Here is a 23,329-nt window from a genome sequence, read left to right as displayed (position 1 = left end):
CTATCCACTGAGCCAAACCTGTTTTGGCATGGATTACCCTTTTCGGCCACATGTCCTGGACATTCTTTCGCTGTAGCAGTGCAGCTACTGCAGATTTACCTCAGGAACCCCTACCTCTCAGAGGGCACCGGGCTTAACTGACTTATAGCCAATTTGGAAGACTTTTGTTTTATATAGTTTGTCCATTTTTTAAGTTGTTTACACAGCAAGTAAATCCAGTCCCTGTTATGATACATTGACCCTGAATGTAATTTTTGATGAAAAAAAATTCAAAATTAAAATAAAACAATAAAAAAGTAAACTCTGTGGATTAATTTTTTTAAAAATATTGACTGTATAAACGTAAAATACACTAGAAGTCAATCTCAACAATAATCAATTTTATCAACCACTCTTAATCTGATATATGGCATGTACAAAAACACTATAACAAAATCAATATTTAGACATGTTTAAGAATAAAAACTTTCTATGTGAGCTTTTAAAAAGGTGGTTGTCTATGTGATCTAGATATGTGTTCAGGTAGGAGAGGCAACAGGGTCAGTGTATTAGTAGTGTCTCACACATATCTTACCACTTTTAGGGCAAGTTTGAAAAGTTCTGCTCTCAGTTACATCTTTTTTTTTATTGAAAATGAGTTTAAATACATTACATTATTTTACTGTTCTTTGTGATTCTGTTTGTTGTGCTTTCATACTCTTTTATATTAATTTGTTTACATAATTATTAAAATACATGAATTATAAAACTCCACAAATTAGAGTAAGACACTATTTACTGGCATGTAAGAGTAAATCACTATATTCTGGCATATTATTTTATCAATGTTTAATTTTCCATTTTAATTTATTGTATTAAGTTAAAATAAATTTTAGTTAGCATTATATTTTTTTATTTTATCATTGGGAAATCAGATATATGACCTAAGAAAAAAATTAAGTTAAAATGGAAACTAATATTATTTTAAATAAAGTTCTAACAAAACCACTTGTTTAAATAGTGGAACTTGAAAGAAAATTTACTCATTTGGAGAGCATCACAAGTTAACACTTATATTTGAAGATATGCAATAAACTAAAATGTTAATGATATAAATCATAAAATAATTTAAAATATGATAGGATATACAATTAAAAAATAAAATTTTGGTCAAGTATTTTTTTTCCTCTATTCATATTGAAAATATACATATCAAAAATCTATTCCATTACTGGACAAAAAGAAAATTTTCCTTTATAGAAAGTTATTAAAATTAGAATTACCATTTAGAAGATGGAATTATATTTTAAATGTCACTGAATAAATTTCTATAATAATTTAATTAATAAAAAAACATTTGTGTCAATATAATACATTGTCCAAAATAAAAGAATGTTGGATATATAATGAAAATAAAGTAATAAGCATAGAATTTATTTGATAATGCTAACTACCTTCTAAGCATTAAGTGACTATGAACACAAAGAAATTTTGTACAAAATAACCTTCTCTTGATAAGTGATTTTGATTAAATGCTAAGTGCATAATTTGGTTTGATTACATACAAAATGCTGCCAAATCAAAACATATTTCATGAGAAATACCCTGTTCATTATAGTGACTTTCCTAATGACTGGTCCCAAATCCTGGAATGTCATCCTTTGACAATGAGTTCTAAGTATAAATGAAAAGTGACTGAAGGTGACAATGATGTAATGAGGCTACTTATAAATTTTCCTAATGATAATTAAACAATTAGGAACTTTAATCAAAGCATCTTGACATTTTTGCAGTGTATTTTTAGAATTTAATCAAAACTAAAATATATGATGCTCTGTCTCCTTATGAGGTCAGAATATTTATTCAGAAAATATTTACTTGAAAGATTAACATGTACAAGGCGCCTTTTTAGGTGTGAATGGGCAAAAATAAAATAATTAATTATTCTAAGAGACCTTAAAATCTATTAGTGGAGATTACACAGCAATACACAAGTTATTATTAACAAATATAATCTAATAGGTGGTTACATACCATAACATTTTAAGGAGATGGATATGAGTGGATAATTACTTCCTGCTCAGGAAACCAGGGATGTGGAGATATTGTACATTTGTGATCATTAATAAATACAAAGATTCCAACAAATTAGGGAAATGTAAAATCTAATTGAAAAAAAATAAAGCAGGAAGAATTAAGTACTTTCTGGAAAATATCTATGTAGATGGATGCATCAAAAGAGAAATTGCAGGAAAGACAGTTTGCTGTTGGACTGTAGCCCATCGTGACTCTTGGAGTTACCTTTCTAATTACTGTATTGTTCAATATAGAATGCAGGAATACAAGGGAGAAGACACATGATGGTTTTTACTTAATAAATATTAGTTTTGTTTAATTGTCCTTAATCATTAGCTTCTCTCTGAATTATATACAATAAAAACTAATTATTTAGTGTTTATCTGCAAGCTGACTTCTGCCTAGAACATTTAAAGTCTGGAATTTGCCAAAAAAAAATAGGTAATGTTTTAAGCACAATCACTTGCAGAAAATTGTGAAACAAATTCTTAGACAATTTATAAAAAGCTTAAGGAGTTTCTTCTTCCTGTATTTAAATTTTCATACAAAAACCTGCTGGTTTGAAATAAGGGTTAAAATGATTTCAGTTTTTACTATAGATTGTTTAGCCAATGAAGAGACCCAGGGTAAATTTTATATTGCATACTTATCACTATCTTTTTATACTCAATTACTTTAACATGTACTTTACATTTTTATAATACTTTTCAAAATTTTACAATAGTTTCCAAACTACCACTAGTTTCTTACATTTCTAATCACCTTTCATTCTGAAATATTTGTAATTTTCTTGAGTTTCTGAAGTTTTTCCACATTTTGCATAGAATAATATGTTGGAGAAAATATTTATTTTTTCCCTCTAGGTTTATTTAACATAGGTTCACAAGAAATAACTTATATTTTGAATTTTTATGCAAATTCATGTAAAATGTTGTGATGGCTTTAATTTTGCGATGTATTGGTTAAAAATATCCTATATAATAAAAGGCTAATATGCAAATTGACTGAAAGGTAGAACAACTGGTTGCTATGACATGCACTGACCACAAGAGGGCTGATGCTCAATGCAGAAGCTGCCCCCTGGTGGTCAATGTGTGGCTGTCAAGCGCAGCAGTGGTGACGGGATTCTCTCCTGCCTCCGAGGCAGCACTTAGGATGTCGGATTGTGGGGAGCAGGCCTAAGCCGTCAGTTGAACATCCCCTGAGGGCTACCAGACTGCGAGTGCAGTCCCCGCCCAGTGCATGAATTTCATGCACCAGGCCTCTAGTATTTCTATAATTGCACAAATATGTGATCAACAATTAGACGGCACACATGAATCCCTCTACCTACCTTCTACTGATACTTTATCAATCCTCTTATTATCTATTCCTTTTTTTTTCTCTCATACTTCAAAGAACAGTTTCGGGGGGGGGGGTTATTTCTCAAAAAAAAACCCTCCTTGTATTTAATATTTTTTTTTATAAGCTCTATAAATATCTCCATTCCTATCCTTTTAGGACAAAATTTTAGTATTGCTTTACTCTGATGGGCTATGAAATTCAAGTTTAAGGGGAACAAATGGGGGTATAAGTTTGGCATGGAAAGAGAGGGTAGGGAAAATGTTCCATGAATACTTGAGACCAACTGGTGCGACTGAAGTGGACAGAACTGAAACTCAGGGACCAGACGTCCTCTCTTTTCTGGGACTCAGTAATCACTGGGCAACGTAAGCCCTTTTGACCCAGAGACTGCGTGATGCCATTCAGACATGCACGGTCCCCTGTCAGTGGCCAGTTGGCTCCTGGTGCCTTTTAAGTTCCTAGGCCCATAACAAGCCTCCTAGTTCCCCAAATTGTTACTTGATGTGTGGGACAGAAGAGCCCTTCTTGTGTACGTTTTACACAGAGTAGGTACCAACTATAAAAGTTATAGTTTTGTAACTCTTTTAGCATGGGTATTAGTGGTTTAAAAGAAAGACAATACAATTAGAAATGTGAGCGTCAGTAAGTACATAGTCATGAAATGATAGGCAAATGTTTCCTTGTGTGTGGCAATGGGAATTTCGTATTAAACTAAACAAAGCCCCAACAATCCTCAAGGGGTTTAGGTTCTAATGGAACACGTTGAACTCATGATGGCTTAATAAGAAAGCGGTTCAATCGCATAGAGCTGATCTGCTTACTACTTGAGCTTAAATGGCTATACAAGTCTATCTAGAAAATGCATTTTCTATTTTCATGTATTTTCCTCACACACAGCACTTCCAGTGAATATCATTCCGATAATTGCTTCCATTAAACCAATTTAGAAACCATATATTTTATGTACGAATGAGAAAGGAAGCAAATTAGATTCAGACGCATACTGTGCTAAGTTCTGTGGCTACATATGGAAATTAAGGAGTATTGAGAAATGCCACTTTCTTCTGAATGCCATTGTCAATTGCATGGCTCTGCTAACAAAACAACAGTAGGAGACATCGGCTCCCCATCTTGAACGACAGAAACACTGTAGACTTTTACTGAGCAGAACTGCACAAACAATGATGGACTGTCAATATTTCCTGAAACCACCATTCATCCTCTTTCCCTGAAAGATGCTTGCAGCTTTCTTGCAAGTCAATTTATACTACTAAAGAGAAAATAAATTTCAAATTTTGTAATATGACTGAAGCAGTGCAATTTAGATAGATAGATGATAGATGATAGATAGATAGATAGATAGATAGATAGATAGATAGATTCATTGCTTAAATTGCTTAAGTACTTACTTAAGAACTTTTGATTTATAGTTAAAGTTCAATAACTTTGTAGGAATTTCTTTTTCTAGTATTTCTTTGCTTTGGTCCCAGTTGTTTTTCTTTTTGTGATTATCTAAAAAAAATGTGTTTTAGAAAACTAAACATTATCATAACCTCAATTTGAATAAAATGTGTTATTTTATGTAAATCGGAGGCCCTCTCTATAGCTAACATTCTCCCTCACTGCAAAAAAGAGAGTATAAAGTGAGAGAGAATCACCCTGGTGTCTGGGGAAGTGGGAGACGAAGAGGAGAAAGCGCTCAGTGGTGTCTGAGGAGCTGTGTTCAGTGACATCTGATGTCCAGCTTTACCTTTATCTTTTTAGTAGTAGGTTCATTCCTTCCTTAGATCCCATGGGACAATACATTCTTCTTTTAAAAAAATAAAAATAAAAAAAAGATATATATATGAGAGAGAGAGAGATTATTGATGAGAGACAATCATTAATTGGTTGCCTCCTGCATGATTGGAGACTGGGAAATGAACTGTGACCTCCTGATTCATAGGTCAATGCTCAACCTCTGAGCCACTGCCTCTGGGTTACATTCTTCTTTTTTTGCTCAAACTAATTTGAGTGTGGTTTTGTCACTTGTGACCAAGAGCCTTAAGGAATAGATTTGCATTTCATGGTAAAGACAGGAGAAATGTTTGCTAATAAGGCCATTTGATTAAAAACACCAGGCCCCCTTCGTTTAGAAAGGCACCGGGGTGCACCATGAGATGTGGCTTGAAGAGGACACAGCTAGCTGCCAGATGAAGTTCATACAACGATGTAGTGGAGCTGGGAGAGCAGGGCAGCGGGAAGGCTGTCGCAGTAGAGGAAGACGGGGGTGCAGAGCCTGGAAATGCTGAGGTGAGAGCCCCTGGAGTGGAGGAGCTGACTGTCTGACTGTCGTGGGCGGAGTGAGAATGAAGAGATGGGCTACTTCTCACTTTTCGGGCTTTGGGCGTGCCGGTTAGGAATGATGATGCTGTACATCATGTCTCAGGTTGGAGAAGGTTATTTTGAAGAGTAAATGACGCCTTGGTTGAGGACACACGAGATTTCCAACTGCACTACTCTCTCCCGCTTCCACTACTAGGACTACCTGGGAGATGGCTACTGAGTTTGGGAAAACATAAAAAAAGAGATCACTTTGGAATTTAAATTTTAGATCCCAAGGGATTTGAAATACATGGAATCAACCTGAAGTGTGATAGAGGATGACAAGGTTGGGAGACCAAATCAGAACCTGGAGTAACAGCTCCAGTTAAGCAACAGTTGGCTCAAACAGAGTGGTCAGAGATGTAGGAAAAAAATGAGCGCTTAGTGGTGTTGCAGAAATCAAAGAGTGGATTCGTGCAGGAATAAGAGATTAACTGCAAAGACCTACAGATACAAAGTGAAACCCACATTACTGAGAAAAGAGTTAAAGAGATTTATGCAGTCATGTTAATGGTACCAACAGCACGGGCACCAGATGTGAGGGGCGAGACCTCAGGACTCATCCTTGCCCTGATTTTAATGGCATGACCTCTAACAAGCCTCCTAGTCTCCCTGAGACTTGGCTATAAAAGTATGACATTGTCGACTTTAAGATTTTTTCCAAATTTAAATGCCCAGGGTTCCTCTATTTTTTCTCCAAATTATACCACACGAGATAATGGCAACATTCTTAGAAAATTAAACCTTTATAGCACACACCACTGTTTAGCCCTCTATTTATTCAACAACACTTTTCTTCGCCTGTTATGTGCTAGCCCCCCGGTGCCAGAAACCTGGGATACAGCAAGGAGCAAATAGCTTTTCTGGGTTTTCATTTCTGAAAGTCCGGTGGGAGTTAATGATCACACAAATAACACGAACGTGAACAAAGTACAAGTGAGTATTACCCAGGATGACGGACCATGCAAAGTCGTAGCAAAATAAGCTCTAATAGGGTCAAGAATAAAGCCACCTGTGGCCAGGCGTTTGATCTGGAACTGCATGTGCAGGGGCTGGGAGAGAGAAGGTTCTGGGAGGGAGCAGGGGAGCGAGCAGGAGGGGGCTTGGAAAGCGTGGGGAGAGGATCAGGGACAAGAACATGCAGATGACATCTGTCGTGGTTAGGATTCTTACTATCAACCTTAATTCGTTACAAAGGCACTGGAGGATTTTAAAACCAAGAGTAATGTAATCCAATTTGTATTTTAAATAATGCTTCTGGTTCCTATAATGAGGAATGTCTGAGGAAAGTAAGAGCCCATGTTGGAAGAGGCATGGTGAAATAGTGGAGAGAAGAAATGATGGCTTCTAGGACTACTGTGAGGAGAGGACCACGAGCGATACAGGCAGAATAAAGGAAACAGCCCAGCCTGTGACAGGTTGGACGCAGGCAGTGTGAGCCAGGGAGATGGAAATGTGACCCCAGATTTCAAAGTCGGAGCCACACACACGAAATGGAAGTGGCACTTACTGAGATGGGAGCACTGGGGGAGGACCACAATTAGAGGAGAAGATCACAAGTTCAAGTTAAATTTGAGAAGTTAATTGGACCTTGTTGATTTTTATTGCTTGTCTATTTTTTCTAAATAAATTGCTTTGCACATAACGAGTTGCTGCCCTTCATTTTTTTTTTTTTTTTTTTTTTTTTCCTCCATTAATTTAATATCCTAAACTTTGGAAAATTAACCTCACCCAACCAATAATTTAATGTGCTTTCTTTTTCAAATTAAATCGATTTTCTCTTAATGTCACAGATCAAAATTATGATGTGCATCTAGATAAAGTCTTCAAAAGTAAGGTTACATATTATGAACATAAATGGAATTTCTAGGTGATGCTCATGGTGAAAACCATTTTGGATTTCTGCAAATCAATGATGGACTTCTAGATTTGGGTTTGATATCGTGAGACTATTAATGGGAAGAAAACATAGAAAAATGTTTCTTTGCTGACATTATGAAAAAAAACACACACAGAATAATGACAGTTGTATTAACAAATATTATGTGAAGACGGTTCATGTAATTCCATATAAATACTGCACAATTTAATTAAATTTAAAAGGCATTCTCCTAGTTTATATAATTGTAAAATCAAAATCCATACACAAATCTTAATATGTTTAGGATTTACCCTCACAAACAAAAGTAGGTTAGTTTCTTTGTTTAGTTTTAGTTTATTGTAGCTGCTATACTATAACAATTTGTAATCTAAGTTAGGACAGAATTTGTTTCTGGTATTTGTTTTATTTTCTCCATCGGACAAGAAGCTGTTTATTCAACACAATACTGCAAACTGCTGCTGTGTCGAGTACGTTGGATACCTGCATCTACAAGCCTTAGGGTTTGTTTTGATTTTAACATTTGGTCTCTTGGTTGAACGTCAAATAAAAATAAAATTAGATATTTATTTTATTGTTGTCAAATTTTCTCAATCTTCTTTATCCCAGACCCTAGCCTACCTCGTCTTTATGTAAATTTGTGTTAGTTGAGTGCCAGGAGCTAAACAAAAGAAAAATAAATAAATAAAAATTTAATTGCTTTAATCCGATGTCTGTTTCAATTACCTTGAATCTCTGCTACGTGTTCTTAGGTGAAGAAAAGTGCTATCATTTCTCTGTTCTTTCCCTCGCTTCTGTACCTCACATGTGTATTGAGATTAAAATGAATACCAACCAAAAAGAGCAGTTAATAAAACTTGACAAAAATAAGCCCCGGGCTTTTTGTTAAATGAGGAATATTGAGATAATTTAGAGCTAATACACTAGGAACATATTTTGGTTCTAGAGAACCTGCTTTCCTCTAGACACATTCAGGACCCACTTCACCCCACGTTGGGGGAAATGGCCTATTGCAGCACTTTTAAAGTAAGGCACAAACATCACAAACCTCACCGTTGTCTCCTAGTGATCGATGACCTGGGATAACTCCCTTTTGTGAGTGTGGGTGGCTCCTATAACTTGCTTCTAGCCAATAGGATCTGGCAAAATGGCACGTAAATGACTGTCTCGATTAGGTTCCAGTTATGCCAAAGGCGATGGGGTTACACTCATGTTCACATTCAGGAGGGCAGTCTTGATGGTCTCCTGCTGGCCTTGGAGAAACAAACTGCCATAGTGTAGGCCGCCTTAACAGTGAGCAATATGTGAGGCCGGGAGACACACGGGAGGCATCCGGGAGCTCCCAGTGGCCTCCACCTGATAGCCAGGAAGGAGATGGGCCTTTGGTCATACAACCACAGCAAGTGGATTTTGCCAATGGAATGCGCCCAGCAGTGGACTCTTTCCTGGCACAGCCTCCCAGTGAGAATGCAGCCTGACCGGCACCTTGATTGCTGCCTGGTGAAAGCAAGACCAGAAGACTTAAATAAACCCTGATTGGAATTCTGACCATAGAAACGGTGAGAGAAAAATGTGTTATGGCCCGGCCGGCGTGGCTCCGTGGTTGAGTGATGACCTATGAACCAGGAGGTCATGGTTCGATCCTGGTCAGGGCACATGCCCGGGTTGTGGGCTCCATCCTCAGTGTGGGGCGTGCAGGAGGCAGCCCATTAATGATTCTTTCTTGTCATTGATGTTTCTATCTCTCTCTCCCTCTCCCTTCCTCTCTGAAATCGATAAACATATATTTTAAAAATGTGTTATTTTAAGCTGCTAAATTTGTTATAAAGCAATGAAAAATGAATTCAGAATACATTAGAAAACTAATATGGTTCCTATAAATAATCATGTACTTTAAAAATTTTTATATGCTGACTTTTTGTGTGACTCTTTTATCAGTTGGAAAGTTATATATACTCATTTTAATGTAAGCCAACATTGAATAATAACATTTGTTTTGTATCTTCCAGAAAATTCTCATTAATTACATTAGTGTCCTCCCTATGATGGCATTTGCACAAGCATTGGCTTTTAGTTTTCTTCAAAATCATGTGAGACATTCTTATTTTCTCTCTCTCTCTCAAAATCATGATAATATAGTCCACTGGGATTGTACTATAATGAAATTTAGCCGATTAATCTAAAAGTAATGGAATCCTGATATAGAATACATGTATCTACAGAGTTTCCATAGAAACAAAGATCACACTTTCCTGTCAAATCAGGCTTTGGTTACAGAAACCTAAACAAGTGGGCAGGGATAGTTTAAGGATGGATATTCATTTTTAAGGAAAACAATGAGCTATTATTGTTTTAACTAATAAATTATTAGTTATTTCATTAGTAATATTTGTTTTCAAAAGACCTATTTTGATTGTGACCAATCATTTTTCAAATGCTAAATGTCAAAATTCCTTTAGATGGTTTAAATGAATGATTGGCAAGATAGGAGTGTGTGTGCTTTCTATGTAGTCTCGCTTCACGTCTTGCTGATGACTCACCATCTCCAACTATCAATGAGGAACAATCTGCGTCCCCTTCACCTGGCGGTGGAGCTGCACAGCACGATTTACTACTCGCCAGAAAAACATAACATGATAAAAAACAACAACCCTGCTTTCATATTGAGAAGGGACCTACACTCATTATTTCCATTGTCAAGATCCAAATTTATACTTCATTTGAAATCCACTACACTATAATAAATTCATTAAACAAATAATTGTATTTCTTTATATGTTAGGCATCCGCCGATATGCTGGTGATAGAGACACGAGTGAATATGTTCTCCATCCTGTACAGCAAGGTTCTGTTCAATTGTGAGAACCACACGTGTGACTTAATATAACACATAACTGAATGATGGATGTAAAAACGTAGACAAAGCAACTAGTTATTGGAGTATATGGAAAAATATTAATTGTTGATGGAAACTATAAATTGCAAGTTACTTTTGAGTGTTCTCCTACCATATTCGTAGACATTTGGTAGAGAGAGGAGAGAAGGACGTGAAAATGGAACATTAATGACTAAATGAGCCCATGTGATCAGCTGGTCGAGGAAACTGGCAGCAAGAAGATTGGAAAATGTAGGTTTGGGCCCAATTTCGGAAACATTTAAAGGCCAGGCATCCTAATGTCTGTTAATAAACATCTACTTGATGGAAGAAAAATCGATCTGGTGTGTTGAAGCCAGCTCAAGCCAATTTTTACAGGATTAAAGGGGTGATTATGCACATATCCTTCTAATTCCAAGTTCAGTGACATCACATTGGCAGTTTGAACTTGGCTGTGGTAGGCATATTTATCCATCTTATGAAAATCAGCAAATCTACAAAATGAAGGCTTTATTTCCCAGGAAGTCAGTTGTAAAATGCTTACCAGCATAATCTAGTAAACACACACACACACACACACACACACACACACACACACACACACACTGATACTTACTCATTCACTTAAAAACTCAATTAAGTATTTATTGAGTATTTTCTCTATGTTAGACACTGTTTTGAGGATAACATTTGGGCAACAAATAAAATATCTCTTCCCGAGGGCAGACATAAACATTTATCTACAATAATTTCATATACTGATAAATGAGATTGAAAACATAGAACTACATAAGGGGTGGACCAGAGCTATAGCCTGGGTTTTGGTGAGGGGTTGCTCCTTTAGGACAGGCTGATAAAGAAAGGCCTTTACACCGGTGATAACTTAGCTGAGGCACAAACGTTGAGGCGCTGACAGCATGTGACAGGGCATCTCAAGCAGAGGAAGCACCCAGTGCAAAGTGCCGAGCAGCAAGCATGGGTTCTACTTTGTTTTCCCCTCTAGAAGGCTCCTGTGGCTGAAACGCAATAAATAACGGTAAGAACAAGAGAAACTGAGAACTGAGCCTAGAAAGCCAAGCAGTGATCACTTTAAATCTGGTCTCATAGACCAAGCATCTATGCAGAAATGCTTAAATTAGATGTGCATTAGTGCATCTGTTCATTCATTTAGTTGGCATATATTGGTCACTGACTACCATGCTAAGCGATTAAGATAAGAAAAATGGGATGATGATGTACAGACTCTTCCATAAAGTGTTCCTAGTCTTTTGGAAAGGGCATGAGGAAAAGTCGGGTCACTTGCATGTCCTGGACTGTGTGGGAGGGTTAAGTTCCCCATCTTCACATTCTGGCACCCCATCCCCTCCAAGGCTAATTTAGGAAGATCATTGTTGTTTCTCTGAAATGTTAAAATCCTGTAAGAGGTGATAGTAAAATGAAATTAAATTATTAATATTTTGGCTAGGTATATTCAAATTGTACCCCAGAAAATTTAACTTTAAAAAGTACACACACACACACACACACACACACACACACTTACTGGGACAAAAATAGCTTCAGCTGTTCATATGGAAAACAATACAATAATTAATAATGACGCAAGAATAAACTGTTTTACGTATTCAAAACTGTAAACCTACTTTGCCCCACCCTGTACATACCTACAGAGTTAATAAATTAGATTTTGCTCCAGCCCATGTGTAGAACTATGACAAAGTATGTTCACTTGCTGTCCTATGCTATAAAACCTTTGAATCAAAGCAGTCCCGCTTTTACTATTCTGCTTTGAGAAATGGTCTATACCAAAGGAGAAGAAATGCTCAAGAAAGACTGTTGTTGTTTTTTTTCTAGAAGGTGTGGAGCTGGTCAGGAAAGGCAGTGAGGTCTAGTCTCCTGTGCTCAGTAGAGAAGAGAGAGAAGAAACGACAAAGACGGACTCCTCAACTCTCCCACAAGCGGAGACCTTTCCCATGATGGCTGTCAGGCTTCTAGGAGGAAAAGGGTACAGTGAGTGATGAAGGGCAGGAGAATGGCCATTGCCCAGCTTGGAGGAAGCAGATAATGTTAGCTTCCCGCCGACTGCCTTGAAACAGGAACTATCCCTTACCAGCCTGGGAGTGGAGGAAAGAGTGGGAAATGGGGGGAAAAATAAGAACTAGTAACAGACTATCATTATTTAGAAGTTCTAGCCACTAAACATGGCAAGTAAAATGCCTTTAAACCTTGGAAAATCAGAGAAATGTCTCTTTCACAGAGAGAAAAAGTCAAGAAAATAGTCTTGAGTGACAGCAAGCGTCAAAAACATTGGACGGTAAAAGTGCTGACTTAAAGGTGTGGACAAGTGTTAAGTGCGAATAAATCTATGAATCAAGAGGAAAATAGGAAGAAGAGAGCTTCAAAAAATTGTGTACTCATACATATATTTTGAAAAATCTGATTTTTGCTAAATGGGCACTAGAAGAAAGAGACATTTTAATTTTGGTGGCCGGAGACAGAAGTCAGCTGTCTCCGAATATGGCAGGGGATAGGGGTGAGCTGGCAGATCTGCTGGCATGAATGAGATGGCAGGATTCTTTAATGACTCCTGCCCATCTGTTGCTTGCAAATAATGGCTATGAGCACTTTAAAAATAAAAATTATTTAGTAGCCTCTGTCATGCTTCCCGCTATGAATATAAAATGCACTGTCATAATCAGATCGTTCTGAGATATCGGAGGGCTGTAGCTCTAGAATCCAAACTCATTTTACTTATAACAACTCCGTTCTGCAGAGCTGAGCAATGTCTTTCCAGCAGCTTCTTATTCATTGGCAATTTGTTTGGAGGCAACAGTCTATGTACTGCAGCCGAGGACAGCAAGCTTGAGGAACCACATGCCTCGGTCACACGGCAAATACAATGGAGTGTAGAGTCTTTTCCCACTGGAGTATAAATTCTATGAAGGCGGGTGCGTTGTTCTTGTTATTTTTCTCTATCATATGGTTTTTGAGGGAGGGGAGAGATTAAATGGCACACATCAGGAAAAGCAAGGCCTGATAGTGTTAGGAAAACATGCTCAGACACATTGTAAGTGGAATAAGTGATATGTGTGATAGAGGTAAAAGAGAGAATGTCTTACTACATTGAAATAGACTCCATTTATTAATAGATCACCTTTATATGCATGGTGATATAGTACATTCTGTACATAAAATAAAGGGCAAGTTCCTACCATCAACATATATGTACATCCATGTGTGTTTATCGATAAGTACATATGTATACATTAAAGTATATATAAACATATATACTGCATTTAAATGATAAAATGGTGAAAATGTGCATGAACCTGGATAGAAGATTTCATCTACATAAAGTTCTTAAATTTTGATTTGTTATACATTTCCTGAAGGTGTTTGGACATTATTGGGCTCTAATTCTATTGCAAAGGCGGTATCACGAAGCAAGGAATTCTGTTCAAATGGTTTTCTCTCAATGCTTCCTTCTCAGTCAACACTACCCACCAAGAACCAAAGGTATGTTAGCTGCTTTGCTAAAATATTATAGTGAATAAATGAGTGAGAGAAAGTTATTTCCTTCAAGTCGTTCAATATGAACCTCAAAACAATTGGGTGAACTCTAAAGTGCCAAACATTACTATATAAGGTTATACATAAGGTCATAAGGACTTGCAGATGGGCATTGAGAAGGCAGAAACTGACTTCTGGGAAGTAAACACAGAGGGAATGCATAGTTCAAAATGCATAGCTCAGAACTCCAAAACTGAAACAGAGCAAACCCAAACAAAAAGCCTCCTCAGATATAAAGGAGATTCTCAAAAGTCAAGAAAAGAAACCTCCCAAAACATGAACACAAAACACTGTGATACGTGTTCTGCAAGTTCATGTGACTTCAAGCTGCATTCTAATGCCATCGCGGATACTGGAGGCAAAGCCTTGGGAATGCGCCAGGAGGACAGTTAGAGGAGAGACACTGCATACGTCCACATGCCTGAAAAGACTGCACACACAGTGAACATGTGATACACAGAGTCAACCAACAGAAGTGGGCTGTGCGGAGACGCATTTGCTCAGATCTAGTCTCTGAGTAAAGGAGGAAATGTCTCCACTGAGAAACTCAACCAGCCCCACATGGACTCATGGCCTGAAGCCATACTACATGCCTGGTGCAACATCCTTCGGGGCCAGATAGACCTGTTTTGTGCTATTTTGGGTAATATATTTAACATGAAGAATCAGTAATACATGAGATTAATGGAATCAATAAGTCTACAAAACTCCTTTGGGTGTAGCAGGCTGGAAAATGTTATTCATCCTTGCCTAAGGGGCATACAATTTCTAAAGCAATGACGTCCTTTCCTTAAGGGGGCAAAGAGATTCCTAACAGACCTCCACTGGCTTCCGTGTGCCCAACTCGCTGAGTTGGCATTGCCCTTGGCAACCATTGTACAGTGTGGGCTGTGGACCAAGCAAATGAGAATCAGCCAGGATCATGTTTAGAATTGCATACCCCTGTGCCTGACTCAAGGCCTGAGGATGTTAAATTCTTAATATTAAAGTGTGAGAAGTTGGACCACACTCTGAGGCTGCTCTTCCACAATCGTTGGAAAAGCCAATCGATGTTATTTTTATCATAAACAAGAGACACGTATAGGGAGTACAGTGCCAATACTGGAAAAGGAAACTGAGATCGTGGTTAGGGAGTGCCCCCACCTTAAGGCAGGGGGCAATGACAGTGACTTAGAAGTGGCCTCCAAGCAGAAGGTCACAAAAGAAAGAGCTGCTGACTCTTCGCAAACCTAAACCTAACTCTGGGAGGCAGCATGGGGGTAAGAAGGTCATGGGAATCCAACCCTGACCTCCTGGTTCATAAGTCCACGCACAACCACTGTGAGACTCCAGAGCCAAAGAACGACTATAAAATACACGGCCAACAACGATAACAAAACTTTGGGAAACTCTCAAAACCGAATGTGCAAGATTCAATGGGGTGGGGGGCACATGAACAGCTGAGTGAGGCAGAGGACCAGGCGCCATAAAAGCAGGAGACGGGGTGTGCAGCTCCCCAGCTGTGCTCCTCTGCCTCACTCATGCCCTGAGGTTCTGACCACCTGGCCCAGCACCACCAGTAAAGGAGTGTAACAGCACAGACTCTGAAGACATTGCAGCATTAGGGGAGACGGGATGTGGCTGGGTTGGGAAGATATTTTTTTAAATATTTTTTAATTGATTTCAGAGAGGAAGAGAGAAGGAGAGAGATAGAAACTTCAATGATGAGAGAGAACCATTGGCTGTCTCTCCCCACCCCACCCCACAACTGGGGATAGAGCCTGCAACCCCAGCACTTGCCCTGAATAAGAAGAACCGTGACCTCCTGGTTCATAGGTTGATGCACACCACTGAGCCACACCAGCCAGCCTTGTTTTTTTTAGAAGAATTGTAATAAGTGCAGCTCATCTTGCTTAAGAAGAGGTAACTTGTGGGAAAGAACAATGGCTGGGTGACGTAGTGGGGGGCTTCCTAAGGTCAGAAGAAATGAACCCAGATTGCAACACGGAAGTTTATCTGACTCTGAGGGCTTCATCCTTAATTTACCAGGTAAGTGGAAAACGTCATATCCCAGCATAGTACCTCATAATTTTCAGGTAATTTGTACTAATGGTAATATTTATGAAATCTGTGAGAAATGCAAGCACTATAAAAACAAAACAAAATTTCACAATGAACTAAACTTAAAACAGAGGCATCAGAAGAAACGCATCACCCAGAACAAAATTCAAAATATGCGCAGTGAATATCCTTAGGGGTAAAGCAAATGTTGGCAACTTGAAGACAAGCCATTATGAAGAACCACAGAACCGATTGCTTGGGTTTATCAATAAGTGACAAAACACAAGGAATGAATTAAAGAACAAAAAAAACTGGCAAAGGCTCTATTATTTTGAAAGCCTCCGAGAGTTGATATAGATAAGGAAAACATAAAACAAAATGTTAACATCCATAGAAGACAATAATCGTGTTCAACACCTACCTGAGTTCCAGGTGAAGAGGGGAAGAATTAAATGAGGAGAAATACTTGAAATAAAGACTGGCTGTCACCTAAAATTAAAAAGAAAAGATATATATTATCAAACTGATGGGTTGCAGAGGTAAAAAAAAAAAAAAGTGAAATAAGAAAAAACTCCCATAATCAGAAATCTAAAAAAATATTTTTAAAAATGTCAAATGTAGAATAAAATAGTAGGTCAAATACAAAGGAACAAACTTGAGATTGATGAGATTTAACAGAAATGCTATCTTCTAAAAATCAAGGGACAGGCTTTTAAAATGATTAAAACTATTTAAAAATACTTTAAACTTAAGTAAAATATATTGTAAGTCTTTTAAAATTCATGAAATATTCTTTCTAATTGCCTTCTTGAACTTGGTCAAGGAGATTTTAAGAAGGGGGAGGATCCAAAAAGAATCAATGAAATATGGAAAGTAAAGTGAATTAACATCTCAGTAAAGTATATTATCCAACTTGCATATGGTATTGATTTAACATAAAGTTCTTTCTTTTCCTTACCCCTCCTTTACCACGTCCTGTATAAAACCTGTTCAGTGTGACTTGGCAGTTTCACCCTACAGCCTTCCCTGCCCCGCCCCCCCACCCCCCTCTTTGAGTTGGGCCAGCCTGGGACTGGCATTAGCCAATAGAACGAAGCCTGGGCTCCCCCCGCCCCAGCACTTGCCTCCTTGGAACCCTGACACCAGCCTTGAATCCCCCCAGGTGTCCCCTGACCTCATATTCCCTTTATGTACTCCATCGCCTTCCAAATGGAAGGCTCCAGACCCTTAAAGAGTTTGTCCGCCATAGTTTATCGCCTGCCAGGGTTTATTCTCAACCACTCTGCAGTCTCAGATTTTCTGCAGAACTTTTCAGACTCTCGGAATGGAAAGGAAACACAAAGGCCACGCTCCTGCCTAAACTTCCAGTGGCTTCTCTTCAGCCAAGGAACCCGCCAGTCTTCCGGACGCATCTCAATGCTTCCCAGGTCAGACCGAAGTTCCTGTCCAGAAGCTTTCCTTACTTCCTCTCAATCTATCCTTTCTTTGGAAGCAATACACAGAGTTTTGTTATTTTTTTAAAAAAGTATGCTTTTATTGATTTCAGAGAGGAAGGGAGAGGGAGAGATAGAAACATCAATGATGAGAGAGAATCACTGATCAGCTGCCTCCTGCACACCCCACTCTGGGGGATCAAGCCCCCAGCCTGGGCATGTGCCCTTGACTGGGAATGCAACCGTGACCTCCGGGTTCATGGGTCAACACTCAACCACTGAGCCATGCTGGCCAGGTGACACAGGTTTTTAAAAACACTTTTGTTTACCTTTTCCCCCTAATAAAATGTGTATAAATCCGTTGGGTGTTTTTTAAACACTGTTTAGGGTGCAATGGCCAAACACCTACAGAAAAGACAAAGCGATGGTCTTTTTTGAGGTGATTTAAGAAAATAATAGGTCATTTGTTTGAAAATGCCCAATCGTCTCATAATTCGATGTTGGTATGAATTTTATGTACAATAATAGAGAGGAGGTATGAGTTTTCTTAGGTAACAATAATGAAAGATAGCTGTTGGCTCACACATCCAAACTCCAGGACGAATAAGGATAAAACCAACTAGCTGCCACTGGTCACTGTTTCCTTTTAGTCAAAAACTAATTTATTTGCTCAGAAACAGCAACCTACTAGGGCGAAGACTGGGCCAGAGCTCCTGTACAGCAGCCCCTGAAGGCAGGCAGTGGTGATGGAGTTGGCACAGGTGGAGAGCAAGCTCGCTACTACTTCCTGTAGGGTTCTCCTTGGGGTAAATACAGGGCCTCAGAGTGTTCCTATCACTTTACAGTGAGCTAATAAAAGTCTGTCCTTCGGATGTCATTTTCCAAAACATGCTGAACAACCCTAATGCACTCTAGTGGGCGTTTCATTACCGTCTGTAACTGCCTTAAAGCAAACAGAATCCGACCCGGGAAAAAATCATTGTTATTTATGTATTTACCAAAAATCTATGCTGCCATCAGGAAATGGAAGTTACTAGTAAAGCAAACCTGACATGTGAAGGTATGACAGCTCTGAGAATTTCCACAGGGAAAGAGTCGTTTTGAATTAATATAGATTGAAAATCTTTATACTCTTTGAGCTTTTTATTTTAAGCCTGGGCACTTTAAGTATTTGAGTCTAAATTGATTTGTTAGTCCTGAGTGTTTCCTGCAGAAAATCCAGTGAAAGTTACCTATATTTAAACATTAATCTTCACAGGAACAAACAGTACATTTTTCAACATTACAGCCAGAAAAAAAGAAAAAGAAAAGTGAGGTACAATGAAGCCCCATTGAATGAGAGCACCATTGTTATAAAAGCAGAGTGCTATTTCAGCAGCAGAACCACACTGTGATACAAAAACATAAAAATAACATGGACAGCCTTGGCCGGGACTCAGGTGGTCCATCCCCATCCAGTGCACTAACACGTTGTGTGTTTGATCCCCGGTTGGGGCGAGTATGGGAGGCAACTGGTCAATGTTTCTCTTTCACATTGATAGATATCTATCTCTTTTTCCCTTTCTTTCTCTAAAAAAATCAATTAAAAATAATAGTATTCACAGAACATTATGCAAACTTCACATATTAGTTTCTAATTTTTTGACAATTTTATTATTTTTCTAAATAACTTATTTAGATACAATTTAAATAATAAACTGATGACTAGCACTATAAAAATGTAGGAGTTGTGGCTTCAGACATTTTAATTTGAATAAAGAGTAAAGAGGATAAAAACATTTAGACTTCACCCCATAGTAATTAATAGTATGCTTGATGTTATCTTCTTAGGTATAAAACTCTTATAAAATAATTTAAGATTGTATCAAAATATGGACTATCTTATGCTTTTAATTATATTAACTTTTGAAAAATGTATCTTTATTGTTGAAAGTATTACAGATGTCCCTCCTTTTCCCCCCATTCACCCCTTCACCCCACTCCTGTCCCCTCCCCAGACCTTCCCCACACTATTGTCTGTCTATGGGTTATGCATATCCTATATAATAAAAAACTAATATGTAAATTGTCCCCTCGACTGGGAGTTCGACCAGGAGTTCAACCGGGAGTTCGACCAGGGGGTCGGGCCGGCTGGCCAACTAACCACGGCCCCTTCCCTTGGCCGGACCCACCCCCTGATTGCCCCCCGACCGACTTCAGGGGCAGGCCAGCTGGACCCCACCCATGCATGAATTTGTGCACCAAGCCTCTAGTATGCTATAACTTCTTTGGTTAGTCACTTTCCTCTTTGCTGTATCCATATATGAAGGCTTATATACAGAGAAAGAATTGTTTGAAATTATATTGGGAAATGTATAGTGACAGACACCTACAGTATTGAAAATAGCATTTTTAAAAGATAATAAAGGAAGCACATTTTATTGTAAGAGTTATAATTCTGAAAGCTAACATTTCACACCTTTTAACCATCGCTATTGCATTTAACTGAACTACTATATTATATACCCAGGAGGGTTTATTGTCCTATGTATGTTTATTACTTTTAATAAATGTTTATTGTGCACTTGACTCATTAATAGAAGTGTAAACGTGTTTTTGAAAAAGAGGATGAACAAAAAAAATGGTGTTGATTCCTATACCTTTGGCATTTAGATAAGACACTGACTCTTGTTATTAAATAAACTCCGCTAAGTTGGTGAAAGTAGATTACACATGGGGTGGGGACTCCCACTGACCATTGAAACTTGGAATAGGACTTGATCTTTTATAGCTTTCGCAAGAAATCAACTAAATTTCAGTCAATTTCCTTCATTTTTTTTTTTTAACGTTTAGTCCATCACTGATAGTAAGACAACCAAACAAATATCTATGTTTTAAGGCCCAAGAATAGTTTTATTTCATTGATTCAACTCTGTGGTGCAGTTTTATAATAGAGTGAAGTTACTTTTAATTTAGATCCCCATTTCAGTATCTTTAGGCCCATCTTCCTTGGAAGGCCTATATTTCGGGGCAGTTGTAATTAGTAACAGTGCAGTAGGATAGTTTTTAAAGATCAGTTCATTACTAGAGAATGTTTAGCATGAATATTAGTAATAGAGTGAAATATATTATGTAACATGCCAAATTCAAATACCATCTTGTTTAATTTATCCTGTTAATTAAGAGGACAATGTTAAGTTAATCTTGAGCCAGTCTCCTCACCTAATCACAGATTAAGTTCTCTTAGAAAGCAATATCACTTTCAATCAGTTTATATGATAGCAGTTTAAAGTAGAAAAACACCATCTCAATATCAAAAAGCACATGCATTTTACTACTTTGATTTCCTGTTAGTAATTACAGAGTCAGTTAAATTGATCACTCTGGCATTAATTCTACTATGGTATCCCAAGAGTGCTCTGAAAATTCTCATTCATGAAATTCTACAATGTCTCACATACTGATAAAAATGTTATCTTGATTGGGCTGTACTGCTAAAAGACAGTTAGCATTTTGTGAGCTTTTAAAAAGCAATAGTCTGCCTCTTTATTGATGCTGTAAATTGACACATTAATTGTTCTCAGAATAATTAGGTGACAGACGAGGTAATTATTATCACACATGCTGAGATATGTATGTGCGGTTGCACCAACCACAGCCTTTTCATCAATAAATCACTAAGTAAAAATGGCACATTATTAAGTATTCCTTCTTTATTTAGTTAAGTATAGTTTACAGAAAGTGGAAGTTACCTCAATTTATATATAGATTAAATTGTTGAGGTAAGAAACAAATTTTGTGTGTTTGGCAGAAAGTGGTTATATTACAACTTTTCTCTTTTTTTGCACAGGCTAACACAATAGCAACCTTTAAAATATTTTTTGTAAAACTGGAATATTTAACTCTATATATTTTTAAGTTTTTATCTCCTTATAAATTTCATACATTTTCTCAAAACACATTTTAAGTCAGAAGTATCATCGCTAAGTAAAATAATCAGATATACAATTTCTTAAACAAGGACAATTGTCACATAAATTTTCTGAACCCTACTTTGATCTTTTTGAGATGTTTGTAGCATATGCACTTGTTCTTAAACACACTTACAAATCATTGCATTACTGTAATTTTTAAAGTATTCCTGGATTTTTATTAAGATGATGATAAAATGCCTACCTAAATATTTCTAGGACACCAAACACATAGAAACAGCAATTTCCTGCAGAAACATTTATCCCCTGCTTATTTCATAAAGCAATCTTGAAACCAGAAAAGAGAATAATGAGTTTGTCAGCTCAGGTTCAATTTGTGCTTCATTCAATGTGGAGGCATTTATGATTTGGGGCAAAGCAGACCACCGGTGAAGCGCTTACATGTCCCTGTGAAACTAACCAATGACATGCACTTCTTTTTACTTTGTTTCCATCTTATAGCAAAACTAGGGGCCCGGTGCACAAAATCCGTGCACTTGGGGGTGGGGGGGTCCCTCAGCCCAGCCTTGACCCCTCTCACAGACTGGGAGCCCTCAGGGGATGTCCTACTGATGGGGAGCGGGCCTAAGCCGCAGTCTGGCCTCCCTCTGCGGGAGGCGACCAGGCTGATCAGGGGAAGGCGCCAGCCCCATCACCCCGCTGCTGTAGCCACTGCCAGGCCCCGGAGCCACCAAGGTGTTTTCATCAACATGGACTCCAGTCCCTTCACCATGAAAAAATGACAACTTTCTTTAGGCATTTTCAAGATGTGTCTTTCATAGGATATGGCATTTCTTTCTTTCTTTCTTTTTTTATCCTCACCTGAGAATATGTTTCCATTGATTTTTAGAGAGTGTGGAAGAGAGAGAGAAGGAGAGACAGAGAGAAACATTAATGTGAGAGGGACACTTTGATTGGTTTCCTCCTGCATGAGCCCTGACCTGGGCCCCAGCCAGGGAGGAGCCTGTAACCTAGGTACATGCCCTTGATCAGAATCGAACCTGGACCCTGCGGTCGGCAGGCTGAGGCTCTATCCACTGAGTCAAACCAGCTAGGGCAGGATATTGACATTTATTAGCCCTCCAGCAGCGGACCTTCGTTTTTTTCTCCAGGAGTGAGGTTGGAAAAACCCTAGATCACCTTCTTGGATTCTTATTACCCAAGTTACCAAGAACACTACAAATGGTGGCGTACAGGGAGCTTAGCCAATGAGCGGTCAGAAAAGGTGTTTACGCTCAAAATGGTTTGGTTCAGTGGATGGAGCGTCGGCCTGCAGACTGAAGGGTCCCAGGTTTGACTCCTGTTAAGGGCATGTACCTTGGTTGGGGGCACATCCCCAGTGGGGAGTGTGCAGGAGGCAGCTGATCGATGTTTCTCTCTCATCAATGTTTCTGACAGTCTATCCCTCTCCCTTCTTCTCTGTAAAAAATCAATAAAATATATTTGTTTTTAAAAAGAAAGGAAAAGGTGTTTCCTCTGCAGCCCATGCACGGAGGACCCCCTGCATTGTGTCCACTGGGCTAGGGGTGTGTCCCTGGCTCGCTTTCACTGTGTCCACTGGGCTGGGGGGCGTGGACCTGGGCCACTTGGCGTGTGCGCATGCACAAGCGGCCACAGGGCAGGAACTTCTGCTGCGCTGCTATGGAACGTGGCAGAAGTTACTGCCCTGCCCCATGGCCACTTGCGCTTGGCGTCCCCGGCCACTTGTCCCAGGATGCAGCCTGCTTGGCACCCCTGGCCACTCATCCTGGGACCTGGGCTGCTTGGCGCTGGCGCCGGTAGGCCACTCCTCGCTGGGGGCGTTCTGGGACCCTGGCCG

The sequence above is a fragment of the Eptesicus fuscus genome, chromosome 11 (assembly GCF_027574615.1).
Source record: "Eptesicus fuscus isolate TK198812 chromosome 11, DD_ASM_mEF_20220401, whole genome shotgun sequence".
Taxonomy (NCBI): Eukaryota; Metazoa; Chordata; class Mammalia; order Chiroptera; family Vespertilionidae; genus Eptesicus; species Eptesicus fuscus.
Note: the sequence above shows the minus strand (reverse complement) of the source record.